We start from the raw sequence: 12,030 nt of genomic DNA, 5'->3' as shown, positions 1-12,030 counted from the left end.
AGAGAAGTTCCTAGAAAATTTCAGGCAGAGTTGGAAAACAGGGCTGATCAGAACATTTATTTCATATTCCCATATATTGCTACTGACAAGTGTCTTTAGAAACACAAACCCTGTTTGAGAACCGCACATTTTTTTCTGATGATATCTATTAAACTGAGCACTAGGAGAAGTAGGATTGACTTAAATAAACCTATACAGATATTCGTGGAACTCTACAAAATTGAGGCCCCTTACCCAAGAGCATTTGGACCTTGTTTACAATTAAAAATACTGTATATGAATAAGTCTATGTCTCATAATGTAGAAACAGAATATATAATCTCTTATTTTAGTGAGCTGTTTGAGCTATAACAAATCATTGTGTAGGGCTTTTTTAAAAAAATGAAAAACGTGTAAATAAAGACCTGATTACATTTTTTAAATCTGATTTTTAATTTTAAAAGATTTTTACCCATTCTGCTTGGTGAGACAATAATAAAGCTTTTCTGTTCTTTTTAGTAGGTAGGGTAACTGACTTCATGACCTACTTAGAAGTTTACTTAGATACCAAAGCAACTGTAACAACATGTCAGCAGGATTAATTTACCTTTCTTTTATTTCTTTGAAGTGGGACCTTATGATCTAATATTGTCCAGACTTGACACTTTCACAAGAACACAGCAGGATTCTCCCCATGTTGCTTTCTAACGTTGAAACTTTAGTTGAGTGTTGGCAAATTCATTTCTGCATATAATTTGATGAAGCTGTTTTTTTGGTCATAGAAACCTTGCTTTTAAAAAAAGAAGCTGTATTTCTACCTGTATAAAATTTTCCCAAGAATCTTAATACAGTACTGGCCTGACAACGTGTTGCTGTAGCATGTGTGCGTTTTTAAAACTGTAAAGAAGGTTGTTGGTAACCTATATAACTGGTAAAAGTAAAATCGTGGTGGTTTTTGCTGAACAAAAAACATCCTGTTTTTAAGACTGCTGAAATTAACATTGAATGTATGGCAATAGCACTCTTCTATGCCATTGAATAACTCCAGTCTGTTCTTTTTATTGTCCTGTTGATAGAACGTGGTTAGTTGTAAAATTTATCAATATGTTCTCCTGTGGATTGATAACTAGTGAAAGAACAGGAAAGGAATGAAGGGAATTGAAGGGTTTGGGGCTAACACTGTTAACCCTTTCAAGTTTTATTTTCCACTGTGTTTTGGGTTTCTGTTATGAGTGATACATTTTCTGAGTTTATAGAACATTTAGGTTGTTGTGATAACACCAAGCCTATGGATGCATTTTCAAAAAACACACACGTGTATTTACAGGTCTGTTGTGCTTCCTTGTTTGTAAATGTTTTGCCTACCTGCCTGTTACTGTCAACCAGAGATCAAGATACAATCAGTGTAGCATAGAATTCATGACTGATGGTCAGGGTTTGTAGATAACATTGGGGTCGCATGGTAAGGAAAAGTTAAAGTGGTTTTAAAATTGTTGGAAACTTGTGGGCTGGTGTGTGTGTGTGTGTGTGTGTGCATGCGCACACTGTAGATTCCTGGTGTATAATGGAAAAAAGGCTGGATCTGCATTGACAGCTTATGGCTTGAATTTCTGTTAGACTCTGCAGTGGTTATCTTTAACAAAGGGATGACTAATAATCATTGGTTTAAACAAAGAAGGGCCTTATGTAGACATGTTCCCATCAGCGAGCCTGCAGCTGGACTGTAGTGGACTGTGGAGAGCGGTGATGCAATGGAAAGTAGCCATGCGTTCTTTTTCAGGGTTGTGGAGAAAGAGCTTCCTGTTGCCAGTGTCAGGAGACAGGGAGTTACAGTTTCATGGTTATTCTAGTCTGGATTTTGGACACTGTGGTGTCTCAGGGTATTCAGAGGGTCATGGTACTATAGAGTATATCAACCATTTCCCTTTCATGAAAAAAAAAATGGTCAGACTCCAGGGCAGTCTGAATCCCTTTGTTAGCAATGCCTGATTGAAACTGGGATAAGGCATCTGGCCTGTGCCCACTCTCTGATCTGGGGGAAAGCCAGGATGCTCTCTTTTCTCCACCCACCCCTCCTGCAGTCTTCATGTTGTCTGGCATCTTAAGGATGGTCTGCTGCTTGACCTCTGCCTTGTGGGTCAGCAAAGGATAAAATGATTATCTCTCTACTATGCTCTGGCTGATGGCTTCGTATTCAATAGGATTCTGAAGGCTTGTAGGCTATATATTTATAGTTCCTTTCTAAGCTGTCTTCTGTTCTCCTACCATTGGTTTTTTTCATAATCCTCCTCTCCCTCACCATTGAAGAAAAATGCTGCCCCTTTGTTTTTTGTCTAAGGAAGCAAGTCTGAAATCTTAATCCTACATCTTTGTAGCACCTACATCTCCAAGGCCACTTGAGATTAAGGGAGGAGGGGAGTGGAAACTACTGTGAATGCCTTCTGATTTGCCTTTTTTGTGTTTGTGTGTGCCTTACTCATTTCCTTCAGCAATGTTTTCTGCTTTGTAATACAGACTGTTTTCTTTTTAAATTCCATAAATTGATTTTTTTTGGAGTGTTATCTTTCAACAAAGACTGAAGTGTGGTGATCTTTCATATTTTCAGGCCTATGTTTTCTACAAAAGCTGTTACTCATTATTGTCTTTAATTTAATGTAAATAGCCAATTCAGTAGCGGATACCCTTTCCCTTTCTGAATGTATTTTCATATTTGCATCATTCCTTTATTAGTATGGTGACCAGCAGATTGCAGGGTTTCTGTAGCATGGCTTAATTTGGCATTGTTCACTTGTAGTTTCCAAAGGCAGCAGGAGAGTGTTATCTTACAATTGCTGATAACATTAACCATGCATGAGAGTTTTATATATTTTTTAAATTGCTGCTGTTGATTTGGTGTTGTGTGGGGAGGGAGAAATCTCTTTTGAAGGTGAAAAAGTAAGTCAACCCATACATATGTTCTGTTGATGTACTGGGCCTATTTGGTTAAGGCTAAGAATTAAATTTGCCTCCTTTTTAAAATTTCCTGTATTAAAATCATCTATCTTTTATACAGCCATCATGGGAAAGGGCCATCCAGAGCAGAATGTATCTATGTTTTTCAGTGAGCTTCAGATTCAAACCCATACGGTGTGCTATAGAAAACCCATTAAATATCAGACTTCTTTCCTTTTAATATTTCTCAGCTTCAGTTGTAGATGGCTGAGAATTTTCTCTTAACGTTCTTGGAAACCTACATAAATGTGCTGCTTGGCTTTAACTATTCAGCAGCTACCAAATAACCACATTTGTTCAGAGACATGACTTAAGATAGGTGAATTTTTCCCAAAGCAGAGCTTTGCAGAGGCATTTGCTCGCAGGAAATTTCTTTAATTCAAAAGATTTATCTTATCAGAATTATCTTATTAAGAGAGTCCTCTGCTGTGGAAGAGCGACTTCTGGGAATGCTTTCCTCTTTACATTTCTCTATCTCCTTACTTGTTTCAAAAAAGCTTGTGAATAATCTGATGCATAAATGAAAAGATGCCACGCAAGAGACAAATCACAGATTATCTTTATTTGTTTTCATCTCCTTGTGTGGAATGAAGAATACTCCTGCCCTTGCAGTTAAATTTCTTATTGCATTTGTGGCTCACAGCTAAATGTGCCATTAAAAGCTATAGGCTGATGCTTTTATTACTCAGTGGAGCTGAATAAAATTTTCACTGCAACGGAGGTATTGCAACTTCCTTCTTTTTACAGAAAGAATTGGAGTTGAAATATTATGACTCCCCCTCCCCTGGGTAAAATAGTTACAGCTGGTAAACAGTTCCATGTGTCACGCTCAACTGTTAATTATTAATACCATGTTAATTTGTGAAATTGTTTGGAGGTGTGCAGAGATTTTTACATGTTAGGAAATGAGCATATATTTTTATAACTGGCTAATGCAGTTTTAATTTAACCATAGTGTGGAGTAAAATGAAAGGACAAGTTTTTGACCTTGCATCTTCCTTTCAGATCCAGAAGTAATGCCAGTGACTCAATTTTTGTCATCAGAGGCTGTTGTGGTTTTTCTCTTACTTGATGTTCTGAGAAAACAAGTGTGATTCCTATTGGTTTTATATATTTATTTATTTTGGAAAACAGGGGTTTAATTTAAATTTGCTTTATGAACTTTGAAATAGTTTTGAAGATGAATCTTAAGTTTTTAAATCATTAAGGAGATTATATAACGAAAGAGAAATTTGGGTATAAAATATTGATTGCAGTTGATTGGAAATCAGGCATAGTGATTGATTTTAACTGTAAATAGCTATTTTGTTTTACTCCTTAAAGCATGCATAGATGTAAAACATGCCCATTCAGGACAGGCCTGCTGGTTCTCTTTATCTCCATGGATTGTTTCTCAACTGAAGCAGGGGGTATTCTACTGCGATATTCTGTACATGGCCAATTCACACTTTGAGTTCCGTAACTTTACAAACAGTGCATATTGGCATAATTTTTATTCTCATGCCCATAGTCCATAGGAGAGGAAGAAACCATAAAAGACGAGAGCTCTGTACCACTTTTACTGTGACTTGTTGGTCATACCAAATGTTGTAGTCTCTGGTCTGATCACCATCACTAGCTTTTTCTGGACATGGTACCTCCAGCTTTTGCCCTGGTTGTAATGTGCATGGAAGTGAGCAGCTCTGAAAACGGTTGCCTGGTTCTTCTTCGTGGCCTCTGTGAATGCACACAATTGGGTTTGTTCTGTGCCTGCGCAGGATGTCTCAGAAGTTTCTAGAGATTAAAGACATGTGATTAGTAGGACGTTCCCCCATGGAGCGCATGCTCCGCCCTCCCAACGTCCCCTCAGTTCCTTTTTTGCTGCCGCTTCGGTTGGACATTGTGGCGGAATGCCCATATCAGTCCTGTCTATCATAGCTGAAGCTAAATAAACAAGTTATATTGACAGCACATGTCTGATGCATATATGGTGCAGTATGGATGAGAGATCCACTGGTGGTAGCAGAAGAAAGAGTAAACATATCCAGAGGGTGAACCTGTGTTTGGGGAAAACAAACAGGGAACACTGGGTGGAACGTCACAGACATATTTCAGAACGATAGAGTGAGCATTTAAATCTAATCAGCTATTTTCCATAATTTCTTTTATATTTTTCAATCATGTCTTTTATTAGACGTTCCCCTGTAAATTATCTGTTTCCTTTTTCAATTTCCCATTCACTGTTTTCTTCTCTTCCTGTGTTCCCACCCCCAATCACCACCTTTCCCTTCCTCTTTCCCTTACTTTTATGGGGGGGCAGGGCCTTTCAAGTAGTGCGTGCTCTGCACGAACAAGATCCCGCTTGCAGACGGTCACAACCATTGCCTCTTTTGCTTGGGGGAACAACATCAAATGCACTCGTGCTCTGAGTGCAGAAAGCTCACTATGCCTGCCTTGAAACAACACCTAGAAAGGCTTTGCTCTTACCTTTGGGAAAGGTCCCTTAATCTGACCTCCATGCATCCAACAACATCTCCGAATCCGCAAGAAACCGCTCATTCCATATCGAGCCTGATGACTCTACCACCTCGACAAAAGGACCCTTCAAAGTCTGCTTCAAAGTTGAGCTTGACCTCCACCTCGAGAGCTCCAACCTGTCTCAATGAGTCATCTAAGAAAAAGGATAAGACTAAGAAAACTAAAAAGCCTACAAACTCAACCCAAATTGACCCACCTCAACCGGTGATTCCTTCACCCATTCTTGAGGAGTCATCTAGAGATGCCCTGGTTCGATCTCTGATAGAGATGACCCAACCATAACACCAGCTCAAGCTGCAGCCTCCATTGCTAGCCTCTCGCCAAGTACTGGCCTGTCTTCGGCTGATGTTCACTTCAGCCCGGCTTTGGCCCATTCAAGCCCTAGATCATCAGGGCGGACAATACCTATTCAGATTTCTGGCTTGGAGTCCTCTCATCATTCTCCCCGTAAACACCAGGCAAAGAGACGACACTTCTCTCCAATTCAATATGCTCACTTGCATAGAGAATTATACTATTATCCCGAGTCATCTCGATATCCAACCAGAGACCACTATGGAGACCGGTGTCATCACTATGATCCTTGCTTTTCCGAAGTCCTGACTGAACAGACCTATTCCAATGAACCAAGGAGAGTGAGATATGCTTCTTCACCAAGATATTCACCCTCCATGTCACCTTCACCACCATGACATCGAGGCCGTTCAACCTCTGCTTATCCTACATCGACTCACCATGTGTCGATCCCTGCAAAATCGGCCCTTAAATGTACTCTTCCAGTACCAGAATCTCAGCTGCAATTGAAGCGCGCCAAGCACTCTTGACATCACACCTTTCTCCATGTTACTACCTACAAGGGGCCTCCTCCCCACCTCCTGACACTGAACAACGCCCAGTCTCAATGCCCACCACGCATCAACCACTTCTACCATCATTACCATCGACATCGTCTACCAGACCACCACACCAATCATCTTCACAATCATCACTTTCCTCTCAAGATTCTACATCCGGTATATCCCACGAATCACCCTCTAATCTTCCTACCCCTCCTTCTGATGTTGATGAGAACCATCCTCCATCCCCATCAGAGGATTTTACATCTTATTCCCAGCTGGTTCTGTGAATGGCAAAATCCTTACAGCTCAACATCGAGGAGCCACCACCTCAGAAAAAGGGTCTGGTCTTTGATTACCTGAATCAAGATAAAACACCACCTCTTAGTTCGAGTTTTATTCCAGCTATGCTCGACTTAGTTAGAGAATCATAGGACAAACCCCCTTCTTCACTTCAAATTTTATGGTGCATAGGAAATCATTATAAAATTCACGGTCCAGACACAGCTCTCCTCTCTAAACATCCCATACCAAGCTTTATCATCTTAGAATCCAATCAGAGCACGCAACAAATCATCCGTCACCCCTACCAACCGAGAAGGAAGGAAATTTGACATTCTTGGAAGACGGCTCTACTCCCTTACTTCATTTATTATGAGGGTCGCTAATTATCAAGCCGCAATGGGCGCGTATCACCGCCAGCTCTGGGATAAGATTCTACCCATTATTCAAGCGGCTCCAGACACCACCAAAACAGAAGCCCTCAATATACATACCGAGGCTTCCACTTTGGCTAAACAGCAAAGAATCGCTGTCCGCCATACAACAGACATAGCCTCTAAAGCAATGTCCACTTCTATTGCCTTGAGGCACCACGCCTGGCTAAGTTCTGCAGGCATTTCAAACAACATTAGAATGAGGATAGATGATCTTCCTTTTGATGCTGCAGGCCTTTTCAGTGCCAAAACAGACAAGGTCATGGATAATCTACATAAAATCTGCAAAACTGCACGCTCCTATTCCACTCAGCGTCCTCAATTTTGAAGACAACCTTTCTTTCAACAGCAGTTTCAACCATATCAGCAACCATATTGACCATTCAGACCACAAGTACCTGACAGATCCTGCCCAGCCCCATCTACATCTACCGTACCTTCCTTTCAACCTCAACAGCCACAAGCACACCGACAGCCCTTTCGATGCCCACAAAAGAAGGGTAAGCAGTATCCATAGACCCCTTCTATCTACATTTCAAACCAGATTCCATCCCTTCATCTCTGCTTGGTGCCGAATCACTAATGATCGGTGGGTTCTTTCCATTGTCCAAAATAGCTATTTCATTGAGTTTCTACGTACCCCACCCTCTGGCACCATTAGGACCACTCCATTCTCATTAGCTCTCTACGAACAATTGTCCCTTCTTCTCCAAAACCAAGCCATACTCATAGTCTCTTCTCCTACATTGCATGAGGAATTTTACTCCAGGAATTTTACAGTCTCCGAAAAGGATGGAGGACTCCACCCTATTCTCAACCTCAGAAGCCTGAATACACTCATTCGACCCAGACACTTTCGAATGCTGACTCTCGACACTATCATCCCTCTCCTTTCACAGGGAGACTGGTTTGTTGTCATTGACCTCCAAGATGTTTACTTCCACATCTCTATCCATCCACTTCATCACAAATTCCTACAATTCTGATTTGACAACGTCTCATATCAATTCTGCTCTCTCCTGTTCGGGCTTTACATGGCACCGACGACTTTTACCAAATGCATTGCACCAGTTGCAACTTACCTTCGACTGCAAGGTATCACCATTTTCCAGTACATAGTCGACTGTTAATAGCCACTCCATTTTATCACAACGCAGTCAGAGCTACCCAACTAATTCTAGATACCCGTCAAGATCTAGGTCTCAGAGTAAACCTTGCCAAATCTCACCTCAAACCGACACAAACTGCCACTTACATCAGGGCATATTTTGACTCTCTTCGAGCCAGAGCCTTTCTTCCCCAGGAGAGAATCACCAAACTAAAACAAGCCATTCGACCATTCCAACCTTTAGCTTCAGTATCAGTGCATCAAGCCCAGCACCTCCTCGGGCTCATGGCTTTTACCACAGCTGTTGTCCAGCACGCAAGGCTCAAAATGAGGTCCCTACAATCATGTTACCTATTGCTATTCAGTTCTATAACAGACCACCCTTCCAAACGTCTCATAGTAACATCAGAACTTGCTAGTCAACTCACCTGGTGGATGTTCCTGCTTCATTTGATGGTAGACAGACCCTTCCAACCTCTACAGCTTTCCATACAGGTCACCACCACACCAGCCCCTTGGGATGGGGAGCCCACTGTCGACATCACAAGATACATTGTCTATGGACAAAACAAGAACAGTTATTGCACATCAACCATCTCAAACTCTTAGCAATGATCAGAGCCTTCCATGCCTTCTTACCCTTCACTGCAGGACGAGCAGTGCAGCTAGCTACAGACAACACGACAGCACTGTACTATATAAACAAACGAGGTACCCACTCCCTTTTGCTCCTGTATCTAGCAATCGAACTTTGGGAATGGTGCTACCTACACCACATTTTCCTGGTAGCTGTCCATGTTTCCACAGACAACAACCATCTTGCAGACTGTCTTAGTCATCTTACCACAAGGACACACGAGTGGGCACTGAACAACAAGGGTTTCAACCTCCTCTGACACCGATGGCGTGTTCCGTCCATCGATCTCTTTGTCTCAGAGACCAACACCCGAGCGGGTGTCAACAGAAACTCACTTGGAGATGCCTTTATGATAGACTGGGTAAGAGGCCTACTTTACCTATTCCCCTCAATTTCACTCATTCAACAAACTCATTCGAATTCGACAATTCCACTTCGATGCTGTTCTCATCGCTCCATGGTGGCCACATCAACTGTGGTTCACGCACCTGAGATCGATGTTGACTGATGTGTTCCATCTCATGTTGATCCCCAACCTTCTGACCCAAGACAACGGGATGATTTACCACCCCGACATAGATTCTCTCAACCTGACAGCGTGGAGGATAGTCCCACCATACGAGACGTATTAGATCGAGCTCGAAAGCCATCTACCCTAAAATTATACCAAAATAAATGGAAATCTTTCCTCTCCCTTGCTCATTCTCAAAACTTACCTGCAACGCCGGTTTCTTTGAAGACCCTACTTACCTTTTTCCTCCATCTCTTTCATCTCGGACTAGCCCATTCTACCTTAAAAGTTTATATTTCCACTGTTGTAGCTCACGAGCCTTCTCATTCTGATCCACCCAACTTTAAAGAAATTCCTCAAGGGACTCCAAAATATTCACCCTTCCCCACGGCAACACCCTCTCCCTCAGTGGTCCTTACAGCTTGTCCTCAATGTGCTCACTCGACCACCCTTTGAACCAATGGCTACTGTACTTCCAATCTCAATTTACTTTCTTTAAAGGCATCATTCCTTGTAGCAATAATATTTGCCAAATGTGCCAGTGAACTTGTGGCCCTCAGATCATATCCACCTTGTCTTCAAATTCATCCAGACAAAGTTACTCTCTATTTTGATGTATCGTTTTTACCCAAAAAATTTTCTGAATTTCATCTCAATCAACCATTGATTTTACCAACTTTATTTCCATCTCTTTCCACGCCCCTTGAGCGCATGCTCCACAATGCTGATGTACAACACTCTTTGGCCTTCTACATTGATAGAACAAAGTTATTCAGGAAGTCTCCAAGGCTTTTCTTATGTTTTCAAGGTCCCCATAAGGGTGCCCCAGCTTCGTCTCAAACTATTTCTCGATGAATTGTTCAAACTATATCGTTGGCCTATGAGCTCTCAGGCAAGACACCTCCTGAACATTTAAGGGCTCATTCTACCAGAGCACTGTCAACCTCTACTGCTCTCCACCGTGGAATAGAGCTTGCGCACATCTGCCGTGCAGCTACATGGTCTAATCTTTGTGAGGCACTATCACCTTGATGTCCGAACAAAACATGATGCTGCTTTTGGCAGAGCGGTCCTGACATCTCTTCTACCGTGACATCCCACCTACTGGTAAGTGAGCTTGTCAGTCACCCAATAGTGTGCATTCACGGAAGCCACGAAGAAGAAAGAGAGGTGACCTACTTGTAACTATGGTTCTTCTAGTGGTCCTCTGTGGATCCACACATTCCACCCATCCTCCTCTCTGTCCATCATGTTGTCTTTTTTATATACAGTGGAGGTTGTAGTGATGGTAGAAATAACAAAGCCAAGATTGCTGTTCAACTGCTGGTACCATTCCTGCTTGTCTCTGCTCCTTTAAAGTTGGGAATTCCCAATACTTCCCTGGGAGGAAGCCTAATTCAATTAAAAAACGTACTTCTGAGCAGATACACAATTTGCATTTTTCTTATCAGCAAACACAAGCTTTCCTTTGGGGAGGGGGGCACTATTAAATCTTTGCTGATTTTAGCCAGCAGATCTAGATGCTTGTGGAAGAGCAAACGAGCCAATGGAAGATGGGAGGCCTCATGTGAAACAGAAGGGAACTGAGCAAGGGAATTGTTTATGGGACCATTAATGATGGTTGTAATGACTACAAATGGCAGTCAGCATATTAGAGCAGGAGCAGATTATCATTTAAAATATGTGTCAATTTAGCTTTGTAATGTTTTGCATAGTTCTTCCCCTTTATTCGTTGCCTTGCAAACAAATAAAATTGGCAGTGATAGTAAATTTGCAACTAGTCCTGTTAGTGGGCAGCTGTTGCTAAAATAGTTATCTGATACATGCAGAAATCTTGCTTCTTTCTGGAAATTATGACTTCTCTGCAGCTTTCTTCGGTTACTCTACAACAGTGGTGTCGAACTGTGGCCCTCCAGATGTTCTTGGACTTCAACTCCCAGAAGCCTTCACCACCACCTCTGCTGGCCAGGATTTCTGGGAGTTGAAGGCCAAGAACATCTGGAGGGCCACAGTTCGACACCACTGCTCTACAATTTCCCTGTGACATCTGGTTGTGGCCCTTATTGTTCTGCTGTAAAGTGGATATGGCAGTACAGTGGTGCCTCACTTAACAACAATAATTTGGATACCTGAAGGACCGCCTCCTTCCATATGAACCTACCCGGCAGTTAAGATCTAGCCAGGGGGCCCTTTTGAAAGAGCCGTCCCTTAAGGAGGTAAGAGGGACAGCTTGTAGACAAAGGGCCTTTTCGGCAGCTGTCCCCAGACTATGGAATGCCTTCCCGACTGAGATTCATCTGGTGCCGACACTGATGACATTTCGGCGCCAGGTCAAAACCTTCCTGTTCCAGAAGGCTTTTAATTGAAATAATATTAGCTGTGGGTCCGATGGCAATTTTTATATATATTTTAATTGTATTTTAATTGTTCTAAATTGTATTGTATTGTGGGCGGCATATAAATTAAACAAACAAACAAACAAACCGTTCCAGGAAAATCGCCGTTAAGCGAAAACATCGTAAAGCGAAATAGAAAACCCTATTGAAACGCATTGAAACCCGTTCAATGCGTTCCAATGGGGTAAAAACTCACGGTCCAGTGAAGAGCCTCCATACGGTGGCCATTTTCACTGCCTGTACAGCGAGGAATCCGTCCCTAAACACAGCGGGGAGCCATTTTAATTACCCAGCAGCCATTTTGAAACCGCCGATCAGCTGTTAGAAAAACATCATTTT

General features: G+C 42.0%; 1 protein-coding gene across 3 annotated transcripts in view; it reads left to right on the top strand.

The window, feature by feature from the left end:
- Positions 1 to 12,030, top strand: part of RASSF8 (Ras association domain family member 8) — a 116,717-nt gene that overhangs the window by 37,330 nt on the left and 67,357 nt on the right. The gene's annotated exons all lie outside the window — the stretch shown is intronic.

This window comes from Pogona vitticeps, chromosome 5 (assembly GCF_051106095.1).
Source record: "Pogona vitticeps strain Pit_001003342236 chromosome 5, PviZW2.1, whole genome shotgun sequence".
NCBI classification, from domain to species: domain Eukaryota; kingdom Metazoa; phylum Chordata; class Lepidosauria; order Squamata; family Agamidae; genus Pogona; species Pogona vitticeps.
Note: the sequence above shows the minus strand (reverse complement) of the source record. Positions and strands in the feature narration are given on the sequence as shown.